Here is a 20792-nt window from a genome sequence, read left to right as displayed (position 1 = left end):
CATTAGTTTCAATACTCACAGCCCTCCTATGCCCATTCCCTGCAGTGCTTTGCATCCATGTATAAGGCCTGTTCCTCACATCCTCCAAGCTCAAAGGATGCAATTCCATCTTCTCAATGTTTTAGTATCCACAGTAGCTGCTTAAGCGGGGTCACCCATCTCTGTGATGATGTGCTAAAAGAGACTATTAACTTCACACAGATTTGCAGACACAGTTTTTGATTCCACAAACACTCCGACACAGGCGGTTTAACAAATATAGATTTATTGCTCCAAAAGGGCATCCCTCCGAGTCCTGGGCACCATCCTGCCCTCCAGCAATCCCTGGTACTAATTAGCATTTAGGCTTCTTGAGATCCTGAGGATGCAATCAATGCCACATTCCTCCAACCAGCCCCTCTGCTCAGCAAACCTCTGATTCATGGCAGGGATTACTCCCCACAGCACAGCTCAGCCCAGCTCAGCAGGTGGGGACCAAGGTCCCACGTGGACCTTCCTCCAAGCTGACACCTGGTGCAGGACCTCCAGGTACTCTAACAGAAGCAAATGCTCTGACGGGCACCTCTGGACTGATAACATTAATTACTGTTAAGGCTGGAAAAGAATTCCAAGGTCATTCAGTCCAACCCCTTCCCCAGCACTGCCAAGCCCACCACTAACCCATGTCCCCAAATGCCACACCTGCCTGTCTTAAATTCCTCCAGGAATGGGGACTCCACCACTGGACAGCCTGTGCCAGGGCTTGATAACCTTTTGGTGAAGAAATTTTGCCTAATATCCAATCTAAACTTCCCCTGGAACAACTTGAGGCCATTTCCTCTTGTCCCGGCGCTTGTTACAAGGGAGAAGAGACCGACTTCCAACATTTACCTACTTCACACGTAAGGGTTTAGCTGTGAAAAAAAAAGTCACACCCAAACTAAATTTTGGGTGCAGAGACCAAGTGCAGATAAATTTCTTCCAGGTACCATGACTTGGAGCTATTTGCCAGCCCAGGGGAAGCAGAAGTTACACACCTGGCAGTGTGATTTAAGCTCTCACTTTCACAGCATACAGGGAGGCTGGTGTGACTTCAACTTTCCTCACAGTTACTCTTTGGACAGCAGAGAATTAACTTGAGCAGTTCAGAAAAATCTGTATTTTTATGAGTGAGTTGTTCTCCTCCTGGTCTGCAAACTCTTACATCAACACCAACGTGCAGAGCATGCAGGGAGGAGGTGGGACCCCCACACCTCGCACACTGGATTCCTGGGGGTTTCTCAGAGTAGGTTACTTTGTAGCTAACAACTGAATTGCTAGTAATATTCAAAAGAAGGAGAATTTAGCTAGAAAATAAATAACCTTTTACCCTTAATTTGTTCTTCAATTTCCCATTCCTCCTGTGCTCATCTGGACGTCCCTCAATAAATAATAAACTCACACTGCCACAACAATCTGCATGTTCACTCCCCTATCAAAGGCACTGAGTGCTCTGAGGAATCTCATTTTTTCCCAGTAATCACTCTGAATAGCAATTTTTCCTTCTGTTCTCTCCTAACCCCTCACAATACAACGAGAATGGGAGCAGTTTTCTCCCTTTTATTTTGACACTTTTAAAAAATGTTTTCTCTTGTGAAAATCTGTTGAGACTATACTGAGCTACAGTGTCTCATTGTTCATCAATAACTTCAGTTTGGTTTTAGAGCTTTCTAGCCTCATCCTAAAAATCCATGAAAAATATACAGCGCAACTAAGTCCTTTCAGCAAATTCTTTTTAGGCACCACTAAAAAAAAGAACATACAAGAACCATGAATTCCTTTGGCTCACCATCTACACCAAGGATGGTTTCTCACACCTATTCTCTTATTCCTCTTTCAACAGGAGGTTGATAATATCTCTGAAAGGAGCATTTAATACCTCTAAATATGTAAAACATATTAAGAGTCTGGCTCCTTCCAAAGGACAGAAGAGAAATATCACTGATTTACATAGTTTTGTAGGGTGTTCAGATGACACAGTAATGACTTCATTAAGATGTGCATATTAAAAGAAATTAATAGAAGATTGATATTTAGTTATCTCAGGAATAGGAATACCTTCTCTATTTATTTTTATTCTGTGATTGCTCAAACACATTTGTGAAAAGAAGATGCTGCCTAACAAGGCACCAAAAATAAGAGGTTAAAAACAGATTTTAAAAAAAAAGCAAGTGGAGAAATTGCTCTTTCTTGTAGTAGTTGTCTACTGGGTAATAAATGCCGCAGAATTTATGCCATTTTGGAAAAGATACTGCAGAAAACAAAATATTGCAGGTTTAAGTATCTTAATTACGGAAATTTCATATTCAATGAACTCTTGCCAAAATAAACTGTGCACATTATCTAAAAAGCAAATGTTAATTAAAACCGTATCTTGATAGCCTTCCTGGCTCACAAGGCATCCTGCTAGTGGGAGATTAAACAAGGTGCTTCAGCTGCAATCAGTCCTCCAGCAGCAGGTTTCACTTCATTTTTCTGATGTACGAGGGGCCAAAAGAAGTCAATGTGCATTGATGGCCCTTAGCAGCACCTCATCTTTTTGTCTCTAACATTTGAGATCTACAGTTCATATTTCATGAATTCTATTACAGCTGAGAATAGTTTCCTGCAAAACCCTACAATAAACAAAAGAGTTAGGTTCCAAATATTAATTAGCTGCTTAACACAGAGATATCCACTTATCATCGTGCCCAGCACACACAATAATTAAAGCCATAAAGAACAGAGGACGCATTAATATTTGTGTGGTGTGTGGGCTCTGAGGAGGGATGGCTGTGGGTTACAGAACAGGCCAGCAAGTTCTTACCCAGCTTCAGAGGGGAATCAGAGAAGTCACTTCTCTTCTCTGCAGCCATTTCCATAAATCCAGGAAAATTATATAATAACATCTGTAAGGAGAAGGGTGACCCACTGCTTAGCTCCTCCAGGTTTCTGGGGGAGAGGTTCAGTGCTGTGTTCTGCACACATCTCTGTAGGTTTGTTTCTTCACTCCAAATGCAGATGCAATGGGTGATGCATAAAAGCACAAGTAAAGCACTGTTCTAACAGCAGAATCCTGCAGCAATAAAAGCACAGGTACATGGGCTTATTAAGGTACATAAAAATGCATCCAGGGATGTTGAGAATGCCTTTACAGCCTGCGGTAAAGCCTGATGTTCCATGCCCTTACTGCTACAGCTACTGCAGCCAAGGCAATTAAGGAAGCACAGGCAACTTGTGATAAAGTCAAAAGATGACCATTCCCTCCACATCCATGGCCTCAGTTCATGCCTCCCAATGTAATGCACTTGAATGAGACCTGAAAGGTGGGAGCTCAGTCCTCCCTACTCAAAGCAGAAAGAACAATGATACATCCACAGAATCCCTGGGAAGTCTACTCCTCTTCAATATCTGTAGGTGAAATTTGGCCAAGTATACTCCTCCTTAAATGCCTTGGCAGGTGACATGTTCAGTTATGGGTTGAATCCACCTCCTCCCTCCCCAAGAAGAGAGTTGTACTGTCATCCTCCAAATATTTCTGAAGAAGGAGGTCAAGGAAGACTTATGAGAAGTTTGGGTATAAATCATAGAATCATAGAAAGGGACCTTCACAATCATTTTCTTCCACCCCCTGCCATGGGCAGGGACACCTGCCACCAGACTAGGTCGCCCCAAGCACCATCCAATCTGGCCTTGGACACTTCCAGGGACGAGGCAGCCACAGCTTCTCTGGGCAACCTATTCCAAATAAAGACCAGATTATTTCCAGTCAATAACCAGAAAGGTTTTAATAGTCTAACAAAATACAGTTGCCAAAATAAGCCTCCTTTACACCCTCCTAAAGAAGCTGAAGGCAAACCCAACACACCATCATTGTTAACTTACTCATGCTGGTAAAAGATGACTACATTGTTTTAGCATAAGTTAGTACATATAGTAGTAGTAGCATCATGATAAAGCTGTGGCCAAATCTTCCACATCCATAAGGCTTTAGAGCATCCCTGATACCATCTCAGTTCTGCCTGATTCAGAAAAAGCTTCCTGCAAATACACACAAACATACAAAATCCCAAACGCTTCACAGTCAACCTCTTAATCAGTTGATTTTGGAAAGAAGCTACTGAAGTTTACTTTAATCACAGATTTTTGGAGTTCAGCTGGGGAGGTGATGACACACATCAGCTGCAGCCCTTCACACCTGGCCATGTTCCTCGCTCTGGGGTACACAGGTTTCCTTGTAACATGAATTAAAGCAGACTGAGTACAACAAACTGGTATTGTACTGGGGTTATTCAAAGGTCAGGCCAGAGATTTTGTATGTCCAGTTTTCTGCAGTCTATGGCAAGCTGGTCAATATTTCAATTCCTGAGCAGGTATCTTCACAGCAACCTTTCCACATGGATTTGCATAAAGAGTACTAATAAACTAGTAGGGATCTAACCATGTTTTACAGCTATTTCCCAAATCTTTTCCCATGGCAGATGAAGAGTCTTTAAATCCACCTCTAAAAATCGTGCCATGAAGTGAAAATCTCTCCAGGTCCATTTATCTGGGTCTATCAGTCAATACTGGCTGATGAAACCCTCAGCAAAGCCAACAGGTTAGGCACCTGAGTGATTTTCCAAATTGCTTAACTGAATCATCAGGCATCCAAACACCTTTTAAACTCCAGTCTGGGGTGTCTTTAATGCTCAAAACACCATACTGAGACACAGAAGTGCTTGTATTTCTGCTTTACAGAAGTACCTTAGTCAAAATCTCAGAGAAAGCTGCAGTTTGAGGGATTCAAACAGAGGTATCCCATGTCCTAGGGACATTTTCTAACTACTGGCCTCCTCATGCAACTGGTCCAGAGCCTTTTTCAAGGACTGTATTTAAAATATCAGCCCTGAAGCCCTTGGTGGGAATGTTAGTTGTAAGAGAAATACTGAGCTCAGAGCTTGAACCCACGACTCCCATATGCCAGTGAATCCCACAGCCACTACACCACAAAGCTGACCCTATTTTATTTGATCTTAAGATGTTTCTAAATCTTGCCTTTTTCTATGGTCAAGGGATAGAATTTAGTTTCTACTAAGCTATTCTGATTTCATACTTTAGGACATCAAAGTATGAATGATGTTTTTCAATTTTCTCCACTTAAGCTTATTATAAGAAATATTTTAAGGAGCATTATTCCCTAAGATATTGCACACAAAAATCTGCAAAAACCTTCCTCTCTATTGACTTTGGGTCAATGCTGAACACAGACATGATGTGTTTCTTTAAGGACATGTCACAGAATTATACATCTATCACTTAAACAGAATGGCTAAAATACTGCCTGAGACAAAGGGAACCTCACAGCCCATTTGGTTAAGGGATGCTTTAGGGAAAATGCATCCTAATGAAGACAGATTTATATTCCACTGAATTATTTTCTGTCTTTTCACAAGCTATCGTTTCCCACACTGCACGTAACTGTAAACTGCAAAAGCATGATGATACCCTCCCTCTACAACCAGTTTTAGGTTATTTTCACTGACAGCCCTGTCCCAGTGCCCTGATCTGTCCAACTGCTCCTATTAAAGGACCCATCCTAAGTCCCCAGGTCAGCACCACCCCTGTGATGCCGAGAGGATATTTTCCAATTCCACAACACTGATATTTTCTCCTAAAGGCAGATGGAAACAAGCTGTATCATTCCCATTAGACTAAAAAGCACCAATATCTTGTGAAGTTGCAGCAATATTGTTGGTGGATTTAAACAAGCAACATAAAAGCTTGCTGCCTGAGAGAGCTGACACGGTGCTGTGTGTCACTCTTTATTATGCTGCTGATAGTCATTTATATCTGGATGTGGAGCACAAGCCTCACAGACTCACAGCAGCAACACAATGCAGAAAGCACAAGAGTGTGTATTTTAGACAGAATACAGGCATGAAGCTTGTTTTTGTTTGGTTCAGGGTCATTGGGACAGGACAGAAAAGATCAGGATCTAACTGCTGTCAGGGCACCTGAACTTGTATAAGTTCATTCTTTTCTCTCTTCTTTTTCCTTCTCATCTCATTTTTGTCTATCTTTGGACAACAAGCTCAATGTGAGTAACCAGGGTGCTGCTGCAGCCAAAGAGCCAACAGGATGGCTGCACCAACAAGGGCATCACCAGCAGAGATAACAAAGTCATTATCCCACTGTATGTGGCACTTATCAGGCCACACCTGGAATGCTGTGCTCAGTTTTGGTCACTGCTATGCAAAAAAATGTGGACAGGCTGGAGAGGGTCCAGAGAAGGGCTACAAAGATGATCCAAGGCCTGGGAAGCCATCATATGAGGAAAGGTTCAGTGACCTGGGTTTGTTCAGCCATGAGAAAAGAAGGCTGAGGAGAGACCCTTATGACCATGTTCCAGTATTTAAAGGATGGCTACAAAAAAGAGGGAGGGGAGGGTCCCTTTTTACAAGATGAGGGGCAGTGGGTATAAATTACTCTTGGGGAGATTCCTCTTGGACACAAGAGGAAAATTTTTCAGAATTGGAATAATCATCATTGGAATAATCTTCCCAGTGAAGTGGCGGATTCCCCACAATTGGACACTTCAAGATTCAGCTGGACAGAGTCGGGGCCACCTTGTCTAGACAGTGCTTTTGCCAAGAAGAGTTGGAGCAGATGACCCTTGAGGTCCCTTCCAATTTGGTATTCTGTGACTGATATTTTGCTCCTGGAAGACATGGACTGGCCATGCAGTACAGAACAGCAATACATGGAAAGAAATCACATTAGTCCATGTTTCAAAAGGCATCTCAGAAGTTTAGGCTCATCCAGAAGTGTCTCTGGATGGTACCTTCACCCTGCTGCTCTCAGGACCATACTCCATCACATCCTAATGAATCCTGATTGAATAGGTCAGAGACTATTTCTTATTGAAAAAACAAGTCCTCTTCCCAAATCCCTCACAAAAACCACACACAAACCCCCTCTTCAGAGTTTCCTTTTTCTCCCACACGTCCCTCAGCCCAGATGAGAGGTTGCACACCTGAAGCTGGTGGCTGAAAGAACAGCCTGGATGAGTTCAGGAGGCAGCCAAGGTTTTGAATTGGAATTCTGCATTCCAATTTGAATGGATTTCTACAGTCCCACTGCAGCATTTATCCAAGGCAGCATTTGCAAGGCTGAGGTTATCCACACTGCTGAGCAAACAGCACACAGCTCATTTATCTGGAGGGGCTTTGTTCAGCCCGGTTTCACGCTCCCAGCTCGGACACGATGTTTAGCTCCTGGAAGATACACTACTGTATATTTAGATAGCAATCACACAAGCCATCATTTTAGATGCCAAAGAAAGTAAAATTAAATACCACGGGGATTATATCAGAAACCAGGTTTAGCTAGTATTTCAGCTCTGGGTCATTATTTCGCATGTATATATCAAAGGAATGTGAATATGGAATAGGCTGAGAAGCAGAATGCAGATGCAAATGCCAAAATACTAGAAGACTAATAGATTATTTTTAAGGGGAGGGAATAGACTGAAAATATAGGAGAAAGTTGCTGAAATAAATCAAAGGTGAGCAGATGCACTTGGCCAAATGGCTTTTTCCTTCGTAGTACAGCGATTTGTTTTATCCTTATGCTTCCCGAATCCAGTCAATAAGACTGCATTAAAAATGCATGGGCCAATTTGATGGCTACAACACAGGGGTTTTCAGAAAAGCTGGGGCATTTGGAAGGGCACAAGGACTGTATTTATGTACAGAAGAGGAAAACAGAGGTTGGGAGAGGGAAATACTTGTCAGATGTCAGGTTCCCAATCTAGCAAAAATAATAAATTCCTCTTCTTTCAGGAAAACAGCCTTCTTTATCAAGAGAAGCTGCCACATTCACATCAGGCACTCACGGGGGGGGGAGGCGGGGGGAGAGTAATAGCACCTACGAGAAGAGCAGCCTAATTTTTACCACTTCCCTTTGCCACTTGCTGTACTTTAGGACTCCTGTGGATGAAGGCTGGGGATAGGCACTACCAAAGGCTTTCAGGGAAGCTGGCAGACAATGAATTTTCATCAGAAAACAAAGCTGACATTTTCCAATTTTCTGTCTGGACAAAAGAGTAGAAAACACTTCAATTGGAGGGAGCACCCACTGAGCCAGGAGATCTCATCCCTCAGTCTCAGCTGACACGGGTCAGTGGTTGGCTCTATTTGGTGGCAGCACTTCGGACTGAGAGTTCTTCGGGAGCATCTCACCTCCACACCCCTTCCACCTGCAGCAATTCACTGGTTCTGCTTCCTGCAGTCACTCCAAATCTGTGAAACTGCACGACCTGTCCCACAGACAGGGGCAGCTCCGAGCCCTCCTGGGGCAAACTGAGGCCCAACCCTCCATAGGGTTGGCAACCCTTTCCAGCGAAGTCCTGGTGCTACAGGATCTGATCTCAGCAGGCTGCCAGCAGATTATGGAGGCACCCTCTGCTGTGCAGAGCCCTTCAGCATGCCTGGGTCACCCTGAACTACTTTCTAAGAGGCTGGGTCTGCCCAACAAGGGCTGACTGGTGCATTAAACAAACAAAGGTTGGTTGGAATGGCTGGATCACTGGTCTGCAGGACTCAGCTCCCAGCACTGACCTCATCAGCCCACTGCCAAACTCCTGCTGCAACAATCCTGCTGCCGGGGGCAGGAATTCACAGGGGTTTGCCACATTCTTTGGTTGGATGTTTCAAATGTTTTAAGAACTTGACCGTGTGGGCCTTTAGGCTCTGAGATAAATCAAGGGAGAGCATCTCCATTTGGAAAGCAAGTGCATTGTCCAAGGAGAGGGGAAGAAAAGAGAGGGGGATGGAGGGAACGAGACTCACACTCTCTTCATAAAATCTGTCAGAGGATCCACAGCTGATTTGCAGCTCTGCTCTCCCCCTGGGATGCCTGCAGCCAGCCAGGCTGCACAGGAAGGTCTTCCCCGGCAGGAAGGCAGAGAACACATTCTGTGACACAGTAAAACATTGAAATTAAATTTAACAACAGAGGAAAACAACTTCTGAGGGCTCCTCCAGCAGCAGCAAGAGGTTTGTGCCGCTATAGGAACATCTGAATTTGCATGAAGTGTAAACACACTCACACACACACACACACACACATACACACACCCTGCTCCTGTTTGCACCCAGAGTGTTCAGAAAATAGCACATGTTCCTTCCCTCACTTCCACCTCGCTGCAGTCATGGCAGAGCCAAAGCCCTGCGAATGGCTGGAAGGAAGCAGGGCTGTCATCCAGCCGCTCCGCAGTCACAATCCGCTGGGACGAGATTGTTCCAAACCGTTGTTGGGGACCATTCAAGCGGCAAAACATTAAATGTTTCTATTATTTAGTGCATGCAGCTGGTTAAACTGAACAGCCTAGCAGGCTAATGGGAACACAGGAATAACCAGGTCAGCCAAAGAAGGTGTAAGAGTGAGAGCGTGTGTGTGTGTGTGTGTGTGTGTGTGTGTGTGTGTGTGTGTGTGTGTGTGTGTGTGCGTGTGCATTGCTTGCTGCTTCTTGTATCGAGTGGAGATTTAGGAACAAATAGCCTGTGTGGTAGCACTTTCTACCACTGAGAGCTGTACAAGGCACTGATTAACTTTTTAAAACCTACTGGGGAATGGAAGGATCTCTAGGAAGGTCGTACAGGGGCAAAGCTGCCCTGAAAGGAAAAAAAAAAAAGCAAGAGCTTTCATGCAGCTTCAGGTGCAGCGAGACTGCCATGGAAAGGCCTCCTGGGTTTGGGGGCTCAAGCACTTCACAGAAGGATTGTATAAAGCACAGCTGAGGATGGAACTATATTACTCATGCACTGTAGAGTTATTGCTGGATTGTTGGTCTGGATCAGAAATCATTCCCTGTAAAAATCCAACATTTCCATACTATTTTCTAACTCTTTGGAAGCTATTTCCACCAAATGGAACTACACTATCCATTGCAGATCCCCTCCTAAGCATCTCCTGTCTAGGCAGAATCATGAAGTGCATCCTACCAATTAAAAAATTATCATCTTAGTCTCTCTCTTTGGAAACCAGCCTGTAAACCATCCTAATATTTAGGGTGACATGGAGGAAAATGAAAGCAAGCAAGCAGAGGCATTTCCATAATGCCAGGACTAATTGCTCTGTTATGGAGCCAATTGGTTGAGAAACAGTCTAGAAAAAGTCAAATGGAAGTCCTCAAGCTTCAGGCATTTCGAGAGTGGGTGGGCAGAGCCCAGGGTAGGAGACCAGACAGCACAAGCTGCACAGCAGATGACTGTGTCTGTAACATCTATATCTAATTCCCTTGGATTTATGGCACCCTCAGAACCAGCCCACGGGCACTGCTCCGCAGGGTGTGCAGCCTCAGACCACTGCCTGTCACCCAGCCATCCCTCTGATCCATAGGGAAATAAATCATACCTTCCAACTATTTTTATTCCTTTAAAATTCCACCTGATGGTGACTAACAGCACAGTGATAGTCACCACACACTTTTGTTTTACATTACAAATTGAGTTCTGCAGAAGATCCATATTTGGATAAACAACAAATTTGGAAAATCAGCTTCATCCTAGTTAAGGGGAAATCTTCCCCAGACTGAAATTTTTAGTGCAGGAAACTGCTGCAGAAATTGTTTTGTATAATCAGCAAAATGCTCCATATCAGTCATCCACGTGCACAAAATTAGAAAACTATTCTAATGAAAGTAAATGAATTTTAAATGAAAGTACAACTGCACATGAAAGTCAAGACCTTCTGCTCCAAAAACTTTGAGATATTTAGACATCATAACATCTTTCTCTAAGATTTTTCTTAGACTAAATAATGTCAAATTCAAATAATTTCACGAAATATTTCTATTCTAATGCAAATGCAGGTCTCATCAGGGTATTGTTGTCAAAATTTCTGCAATTAAATTTACTTGAAAATTAGTTAAGCTGTCCTAGAAGATTTGGGCTAGCACAGCACCACAAGTTTTACAGCTTTCCAGTTACAAAGATTAAACTTATGCAGTAGAATCACAGAATCCTAGAACGGCTTGGGTTGGAAGAGACCTTAAAGACCATCTATTTCCAACCCCACTGCTATGGGCAGGGAATATTCCACTAGACATATACTGATATACCAGTATGTCCCAGTATCCAAGCTCAGAAAAGGGAGACTGTCATTCTCATTCTATCTATTCACTCCCCTCAATGGTGTATTGTGCCCCAGCTCATTATTTTTGCAGTCTGCTGTGTATTTTTGGCTCATACATGTCTGCTAAGGTAAGCAAACAAAACTTGAAAGACCTACTTCTGCTAAATCAAACTTATGCTACAGTTTCTTTTCATCTTTCTTTTTTTTCCCTCTCTTCTTTAAGGTTCAGCTCCTCACTACATCAGAGTTTATGGCCTTAAAATCTGCTTTGGAAAGAAATGCAACATGGACCCCTGTTGATAATTAGCCCCAAGTCTGAAGGTGGAGAAGGAGGAGGTTAACATTCCCCATCAGCAAACTCCAAAGCCAAGTGGGTGCTCTCCATCCACCTGCAGCTCTGACATGTAAGAAACATAATTAGAAATTGGTTCCTATATTTTTCAAAAGGAGTAAGAATTATGAAGTAATCCTGATAGGACTCCAATTTTTGCATGTTATCCTATTGGGATATCCACATCCCTCTTCTGAGTTCTCAGGTAAGTATTAATGTGCACTAAAATTTTTTACATTTTCCCAAGGGGAATTCCCTACACTAGGGGTGGCAGAGCCTGACCAAGAAAGTACATTTCATAGGCTGGTTTGGGGGTGGAAGGGACTTCAAAGCTCAACCAGTTCCAACCCCCTGCCACGGGTAGGGACACCTTCCACTGGAGCAGGTTGTTCCAAGCCCTGTCCAACCTGGCCTTCAACACTTCTGGGGATGGGGCAGCCACAGCTTCTCTGTGCAACCTGTGCCAGGGCCTCCCCACCCTACATAAATGTTTGCCTACAAAAAGAAGGCAAACAATTCCCACCTAAAGGTGGGAGCTACATCCTGACCTCCTTGATTTACAGCAAGGGGAAAACAGCAACAGAAAAACATTTCTGGAAGGCCTAATCCATAGAGGTAATCCATAGGTAACGCAATGGGAACAGAACAGAGTAACTAATTACGTTTGGAGTGTGTGTGCAGAGCACTTTATTGACCAGACCTCTTAAATTGGTATTTATGTTATTGCTGTCTGGAACCCCCAGGCCTTCTTTGAGTGATATTAGTAGATGAGATAAATAGAAATTATTTTACAGTTCCTGATCAGGTTACTGACACATATGTTTCTTGTTTGTAAATGTCAATTCATTAGCATATGAAGGATAAACTCCTATACTTCAATAACTACATTTTCTGATAAAGCCATTCAAAAGAACAAAGCAAAACACCAACCCAAGAGCATGTTTTCACAACATCTGAATCTGTTGCGAGGCTGCTTTGGAAGATACATAAACCAAAGCTGACACTACACTTGATCTCAGCCAAAAAGCCTAATAGCAATATTATAGCCCGTAATGTTTTACATCTGACAAGCGTGAAGATCCTGTTTGTGCATCTGTCCATTATTTATCACCTTAGTCAAAATTACTACTACACAACCCCCTCCCCACGCCAGCCGTGCAGGCTGGGGGGGCAGAATTGCCACCTGGAATGGCAAAACCAGGAACCACTCACCGTGTGGAATATTTTCAAAGTCAGGGGATGTTTTATTTCTGCAGCTGATTTGCAGTCAGGCTGGACTTGGAGAAATAAGTGAGCACAGCTCTAATAGACAGGGTTGGAGAATCAACCAAAGAAACCATGTCTTGTCTCCTGTCTCAGGAGTTGTAGCTCTGCTTAAGGTTACCCCATTTTCTCTATATTCCACATTTTATAAACCACATCTTTATCTGAGAGGGTGGATAATCCCTGTACATAGGAGCTATTGGCAAGTATAGGAGTTATTCAAATCTCTAAAACACAGACATCTGCTGCAGCTCTCACATGCTTCAGCTTTCACAGGTGGCTTTTTCCATGCAGGATGGACAGCCCAGTGTTGTCCCCTGCAGTGAACAGGTTTTTCTGCTGGAAAACACCCCGATTCATTCCAGTCTTCCTTGAGCTATCTGAAAGGAGTCCATTTCTGTACCATTCTCTGTGTCCTGGCCTGGATCAGTAGGTCCAAAGAGCAAAACTAATGACAAAAACACACACGCTTTCCCCAAAGGTTACACAGATGAAAAATAATAATCATACCACTTTCAGAAACTTTTCCTCTGGATATTGCAGAAATCATGATACTTTTTCACAACTTTGGGATGTTGCTGACAGAGCAGCAGCACTTGGGAAGGTTGTCTGCATCCTGGATACTTTTCTTTGCATGATGCCTTTGCTTCACAGTAAAAACCAAAACAGCATCTGTGGAATAAAGCTGTAACTCATGCAGAAAGGCATTTTAAAATAAATATCTATCTTTTTTTACCAGAATAGATCAGAAAATATTTTCTGAAGGTGAAAGAATAATGAATTATCAATAGGCAACGTGGGTGGAATCATTCGCATCCCATCTGCCTTCTCGCTGCCTAAATCCAGCAACTCCTGCAGTCCCGCAAATGCTCCTCAGCTACAGCACGTGAACAGAGAGACCTGTCCATCTCCTACTGATTTAAAGATTAAAACCCTGCCTGGAAGAAGCTACCTACCAAGACGTGTTCCAAGTTCTTACAGTCCCGATTCAACTGCCGCTGAAATCAGCGGGAGTCCTGCCACTGATCCTAACAGTGCTCAGATCACGTTTCCCACAGAGAGTTATTCAGGAATCCTAACGCAGACATTTTGTCAGTAAAAAGAGCACAACTGTAGAATATGTACTGGAAAAAAGGAATTTTATATTGGCAGGAAGATAGATAAAATACCTTAATAGGGTTTTCTTTTCTGCTCTGATTTCTATTATTCATGGAAGTCTAATGATCCCTTCCTGCACGCAAGACAAAAGTAAACCAGAGCCTCCTGATAGCAGGGCTGGTACTCTGTCATTAATGTGATGTGGCTATGTTAATGCAACAGTAATTGCCCACCCTACTGCACTCAAATCACCTTGAGCTGCAAGAGTATCACTGTTAGAGTTTCATTTTCATTAAGATGACAAAAAGGACCCTGAGATGACTGTCTGGTTTCGTGTGGTATTCATGAAAGTGAATATTAACAGAATTGGGAGGGAAATGAAGAGCAAACCCAGAAATTAGCTAAACTGATGTCCTAACACTGTAATGAAATAGATGTGGTGACCCGGCATGTCCCCCTCCGGACTAGCCAGAAAGAAGCTGATGGCAAATAACTCAAGAGGCATCTGAACATCAGTGCTGGCTCGTAATAAAACTTTCAAAACACGCAAGCTGCAGTGAAATTTAATCAAGTGAATTTCACATCAACGCAGCTTCTAAAAAGAATTAAAAATCAAGAAGAATCACAATTTCAAGGCAACATCGCCAGCCAGAGAAAGCATAATCCATATTTGCATTAGGTCCTCATGCATCTTGTCACTTATCTGCTGCACTGAAATCTTCTCCCCACTTGGCACAAAACTTCCTTAGTTTTCAAACAACTACGAAAGAAAGTCCGTAACTAATTTATCAAAGGAGCTCTGAGCCAAAATGCTCAACCCTGTGGGCCACGGTGATGAATTCCTGACTTGGGAAAGAAAAGTTTGAGACAGATATGATTAACTTTCCATGCTGGGAAGTGTGGCTGCCCTGAAAGGGCAAGGAGTGTTGGGAACCGCAGATGGCATCCCAGAGCTCCGCGATGAATCGGGAGCATCTTATGTTCCCTGGGGGGATGTTCGCACTGTGTCTGCGTCTAGACCTGGAAGACGCCATTGGAATGGCAGGACCCATCATCGGCTTGTGAGCCGTACGTGATATAACTCAGTAACTGGATGGGCTGCAAGAAGGGGAATAGAAACACGAAATAACATGTGAAAAGTACCAATTAAAGCACCAATGTGGAGGCTTTATATCTCCAAAGAACCCGCTTGGGTTTGCTGAGGTTATCTGTAAGGAGACTCCTTGCCAGCAAGGATCCAGCCAGTCAGAGTTGAAATACGAATTTGTTTTTTTTTTTACTTTTAGGTTACAAGGGAATAGTGCAGGCAGGGAGGGATGTTGCTGAAATCCAGCTCCGTAATGGAAACCTGGATGAAACGGTGGCTGCATCCTTATCACCTCCCTGCAATTCAACACAAATGCTCGCAGCCTGACCACGTGCCCAAGACAGTCGACGGAGTTTATGTTAGTTCAGCCATGTGTTGCTATTCTGATAAAGGACAAACTGACTCGCCATTAGAAGCTAACAACAGCCTTAGAAAATGTACTGTTAAGCATGTTTCTTGGTTAAAAAAAAATAAAAAATACGTTCGATGCATTTTGAAATGATGAAAAAATAAAGGGCCTGAATGTTCAGCTGTGTTTTGAATTGCACAGTGCACACTCCACCTGAAAATAATCTGTGCTCTGCTGAAGTCGTTCGTGTAGAGACTTAAATTATTTTTATTCTTTGTCAGTGGTAAAATGATACTTAATATTTTATCTCTTTTGTTCGCAGCAAGGTTTTTTCTTGTTTTGGAAAATAAACGTCTTTCCCTGGGGAGTTCGGCATCAAACAGCTCCTGAAGCAAGCAATATTTTTTGCAGCTGTTGTGAGCAGGGTTCATCTGTAGTTTGACTCAGAAGCGACTTGTGCATCACTGGGGTCAGAGATCATACGAGTGGAGAGAATGTCACATAAGAACGAACGAACAAGGACAAAGGAAAAAATATGGGAACAGTTCCTCACGTGCTGGGAATGAACTAATGGTAACGAAAGGGCAATTACACTCCTGAAGTAAAGCTTCTTCTAAATCAAAGTGGCACAGTACAGTATATTGTTACAGACTCACAGCACAAGCAAAAAGAGCAACACAATAAATAAAACCAAAATTCCATACCCTGCCTGCTTGTTCTCCAAATTGAAGTATCTCAAATATTACAGCAATATCTTCTGTATTTCATTACAGAGTCTGCATTTGCCACTTACACACTTTAGCATGGAGGACATAAGTGACTGTAGTAAGTCACTGGCAGAGAATGTGGCTCTATAATGGGGTGCATCCAAAACCTCAGCATTGCTACTCAAAAGGTGAAACCAAACACTGGAAGAGGAACTGAGCCTAAAAACCTAAGGATTCTTACACACCTATGCCATTTGTGAAAGCGGAATGCCGGGGAAAATAAAAAGTATGGAAATATTATCACCTTTTAGAGAGCCTTAAGGACCAAACAGACAGATCAAAGCACAGCTGATTTATGAGCAAATCTCACCTATTCTTTTAAGAGCTTTCCAAAATTACCACTGTATATCGAGGCTTTAAAAACAATGGATGAAAAAGTAGAGGGGCAAGGGATTTCATTCTTCACATAAAATAATCTCTGTGTGGAACATATTAATGTTCCTTTGAGGGGCTCTATAAAAGCCCCTACATTAGAGAGATAAGGAAATATATTGAAATGGGCCAAACTAATCCACAGAGCTAAAAGACACAACAAAATATTCAAATACCTGCTCTGCAAGTTCTCCCAGGCTCCATCATAAAACCTGGGTCATTTATAATCAGACATAAAGAATAATGAGCAGAGGGCACTTCAGTCCTTTTGCAATGTCCCTTCATTGTAATTCACTGGTTTGTCAGGAGCACATCCTGCTCTGCTCAGACAAACAAGATACAAGATCATGGGTCTCCAGGGATGGAAAGAGGAGAAAATCCACAGAAAGAACAAACATGTCCACCCTTATGTCCAGCACTGTCATAATTAATGACAGCAAAAAAACCTCAGTGCCTCAGGGGTTAGGTCAGCCTCTAAGTACTATAGATCCAAAGAGACCACACAGGAAATCACATTATTCCATATCTTCCTCCTGCATGGCTCTTTAGACTTTTTCCCCAAAAAAGACTGTAATGAATATTGTCAGATACAAGATACTGGAATAAATGGACCTTGGGTCTCACTCAATTTCTGTGGTTATATTGGTATTAGAAGACAAGCTGTCATAGGCATCTAAATGATGATGGAGCCCCTAAAAATGAAAGGGCAGAAAAACCAGGAATGGTGCAGCAGGCAATTCGATCAGCATCTGCTCTTCTTCCCCTCCTTTTCCAAGCACAGCTCTAACATTTTGCATGGCTTCATACTTCTCCAGACTAGGACTCCAGCCCCATTCCCAGGAAAAAAAAAACAGGTTTGTGTACAGTGTATTTCACTTTGATAACTATTTTCTCTAGAAGTTTAATAGAAAGCTCTGAAAACATAACTAATTCTGCCTCCCTAGTGCCTTGTTCATCTCAGCTACCTTCCAGGAGAGACCACCTGGCCCACCATGTGGAAATGAGAAAAGAAACTACAGAGTCAACCCCCCTGGCTGGAAACAGAGGATATTTATTACACTTGTCCACAGCCTTCAAGGAATTGGTGTGTTTGTGCATAATTTAGTAGGTAGTTGCAGGAGTTCATTGTTAGAGGCTGAACATCTACTTTAATGGTTATAGATACACTCTAAGTTTTCAATCTGCTTCTCTATTTCCGAAGGGGAAAACAATGTAAATATCTCTCGGAAAACCGGGATATAAATAACGGGGCACAGGGTGGGATTTGGAGTTTCTTCCCACTGCAAGCTCCTGCCTTCTACCTCTGGTCACTGCCTTGTGTCCTGTTCCAATCCTGCCTCAAGCAGATGAACTGGATGTGCTGCCTGCCATGACCACTGCTGCAGTTCCAGCACATCCCTGGCATGTGCAGAGACTCAGATACAGCCAGAGCCCCACGGAAAGCCCACAAACCCCCTCTTGTGTCTCTTCACCACTGACAAGGTTGGATGGGACCGTGAGCAACCTGATCTAGTGTGTGACATCCCTGCCCACGGCAAGGAGTTGGAACAAGACGATCTTTAAGGTCCCTTCCAACACAAACCATTCCGGGATTTCTGTGACAAAAGAAACACCACTGAAAACCAGGAGGTGAATGTGCCACCATGACAGTGTCAAAGCAGAGTCTCCTCTCCTCCCGTCTCACTCGCACTCCCCTCCCAAAATCCAATCCCAAGTCTGCAAAGTCACCACTTGATCATATGATGATGAAGGATGTGGCTGGAAAGTGCCCAAAGTTGAAGGATAGCAGTGAGAGAAATTAAGCCACTGAGAGCTGCTGAGGTGAGGAACGCACTGCCGGCACTTTGGTTAATCGGTGCGATGTTTCTAGTAACAGCTTCATAAAAGCCTAAGTTTAATAACACCTCAGCCCCTTCCAGAAAGTGCTCATTAACTCACTGTCGCTGCTTGGTGTATCCTTAAATTGCTACCTTTAAAAACCTGCAGAAAACTTCAAAGATGGTGAGGCTGAAGAGCAAATATTCACTGGTGTCTTAAAATGAAATCTAAGGTAGGGCAATGAGCAGAGGAACAGTTGGTGAACAGTTGGTGAATGGATATTTTTATGCAAGGAATGCCTGAAGGAAAGAGAAGGAAAAAAACTGTGTAGGAAGAAGGAGCAATTAATATGCTCCCTTTTTCCCCCCCCTTACGCTTATTTTGATTTAAAAGTCTATTCTTTCAGTACCACAGATTAAGGTCGCTCTACAATTTACCGTGCAAAAGAAAGTGGTCATAGGGGTGGAATCAAGAAATCAAAGAACCTATGACAGAGTTTTTAATTATTCAAAAATGATCACAAAGATATTCTGAATTAATTTTCACATTTTTACATTTGTACGTTTCAAATGCGTATGTGCATGGATGTCACTCAGTTCACTGGGAAGTGGCACACATCCTTAAGACCAGTTCCCTCCTTAATGTCACTCTTGATTGGGAAGGCCACCAACTGTAACAACATCCTGCTAAAAACATTAAACACTTCAACATTTCACGTGAGCTGTTCTCACCAAAAAGCCCTGACTTCCCCAGAAATATGTGCAACAACAAACCTTTGATGCCAAAAGCTGTTTAGATAAATATACCAAGTTAAAATAATTTAAAAAACCACTCTGCATCCAGATTCCCTCTTGCATCCTGCTAAGGGTACAGGCCTTTATGGGTGCATCTTTTAGCTTAATGGGAGCTGTGAGGCACCATCAGAAACAGAGGTCACAAAGAGAGCCTCAGAAAGCAGCAGATGCCCCAAGTGAACGTGGGATGAGCTGGACTGGACCCTCCCAGCAGAATTTATCCTGGGAGTGATGTCTTGGCTTCCAGCAGGGATGAGGAGAGAAATCTTCACACTCCCAATGTTTTTATAAGCAAGAAATCAATACAACATCAAGGAACTTGTAGATGTGTGTGAGATGTGGACAGTTTTGGGGGTAATTATCGGAAATTTGGCTTTACTGAGAAGTATTAGTATCATGTACACAAGGCTGTGGAGGGTAGACACAGAATTTAATAGCTTTTTATTGAAAACATGCTCCTATGAACAGTCTACAGATTCTTAATTATTATTTTTTTTTAACTATCACCATTTTTAAGGGAAGCTCCACTTTGGAAATGTACGTTTTCACACCTGGAACAGAGATGAGCAGATGGGGAGAATAGGAGAACAGAATAGTCAAGTAAAATCACAGGAAAAACTGTTTAAGAGCCTCTGCAAGAGAAGGACAAATATTGGCATCAAATATTTATGGACAGTCATTCAATCAAGGTCCATGAGCTTCCGTTCAAGCATTCATTCCCTTTTTTATTTACTCCTTGCAAAAATTCACTGCATGAGCAAGGTTTAGCATGACTAGATCTCCATCTAAAATATGCACACTGGATGCAAGTAAGTTTTCATAGTTGTGAAGAACTGGACATTTGTGAAATGAATGGGAGTGTTGCTGTGGGTTTCAGATACACTGAGATTTCCCTCCAGATGTCTTCTAGCTGATTTCAAAGCAAGAACAATCAATTCCACTGACAATAGGAATAGCAAAGCATTCATAATCTTTCATAGAATGAGACAGCTTTTGAAACAAAATCCATTTTCCAAGTTACATTGAATAACATGGGCACTTAAAACCAACTCCAAGCTGAGGAGAAATTCTATACAGTGGCTACTTGCTCAGACAAAGTTAATGGAATACTGCAAAAAAACAGGGAAGGCTCTTCCTGGACCTATTCTACACACATAGACACACACACACTAACACACCAATTTTTTTGGTTTGACTTTTTTCTTGTTCAGACTTGTGATTTAGGACATTACCCTCCATGTCTGAACTTAAAATTACAGCAAATTGCAGAGCAGTAATTCAGAGGACTGTCTGTCGCTTCTCTCTGAAGACACCAGCTGAGGATTTTCAACATGCCCATCTTTTACAGACCCGAGTCCTTAGTCACCAGGAGCACATGCACTCTTTGACTCTATGAAATGCTGCAGATGCAGATCCAATATTTGCAACTTAATTTTTCATGGTACAGTTTTTAAACACACATATAGATTGCAGTCCCAGATGTATCACTGCACACAGGCAGTGATCTCTGGGTGCATTTCCCTCATACCCTGTCATTAAGAGCTGTATTGACAGCAAACAAGTTACAGATCTTTTTTTTAACAACATATAATTTTGCTGTTGTTTGCACGTTTTCTCCAAGACATATTGGATACCATTTGCTTTTCATTACAAAAAATGTGCTGACAACAAAATCACATATTCCTGACACACAAAAGAAAGAAGACATAGCTACCATTTTTGGGGCAGGGGAGCTGTTCCATGGGAAACTTGATACACCATTCCCCAGGGATGCAGAGCTTGCCCAGCTCACACATGA

The 20792-nt window shown here is 42.6% G+C and overlaps 1 protein-coding gene and 1 long non-coding RNA gene across 22 annotated transcripts in view; one reads left to right on the top strand and one right to left on the bottom strand.

Annotated features, from left to right (window-relative positions):
* The window catches only part of DAB1 (DAB adaptor protein 1), a 434139-nt gene that overhangs the window by 312098 nt on the left and 101249 nt on the right, over positions 1-20792 (bottom strand). The window lies entirely within an intron of this gene.
* On the top strand, positions 9327-15559 carry LOC135418563 (uncharacterized). Its single transcript, XR_010432525.1, has 3 exons — positions 9327-9399; positions 11339-11519; positions 15094-15559. It is a non-coding gene; the product is annotated as an uncharacterized LOC135418563 (long non-coding RNA).

Source organism: Pseudopipra pipra, chromosome 9 (genome assembly GCF_036250125.1).
Source record: "Pseudopipra pipra isolate bDixPip1 chromosome 9, bDixPip1.hap1, whole genome shotgun sequence".
Classification (NCBI taxonomy): Eukaryota; Metazoa; Chordata; class Aves; order Passeriformes; family Pipridae; genus Pseudopipra; species Pseudopipra pipra.
Note: the sequence above shows the minus strand (reverse complement) of the source record. Positions and strands in the feature narration are given on the sequence as shown.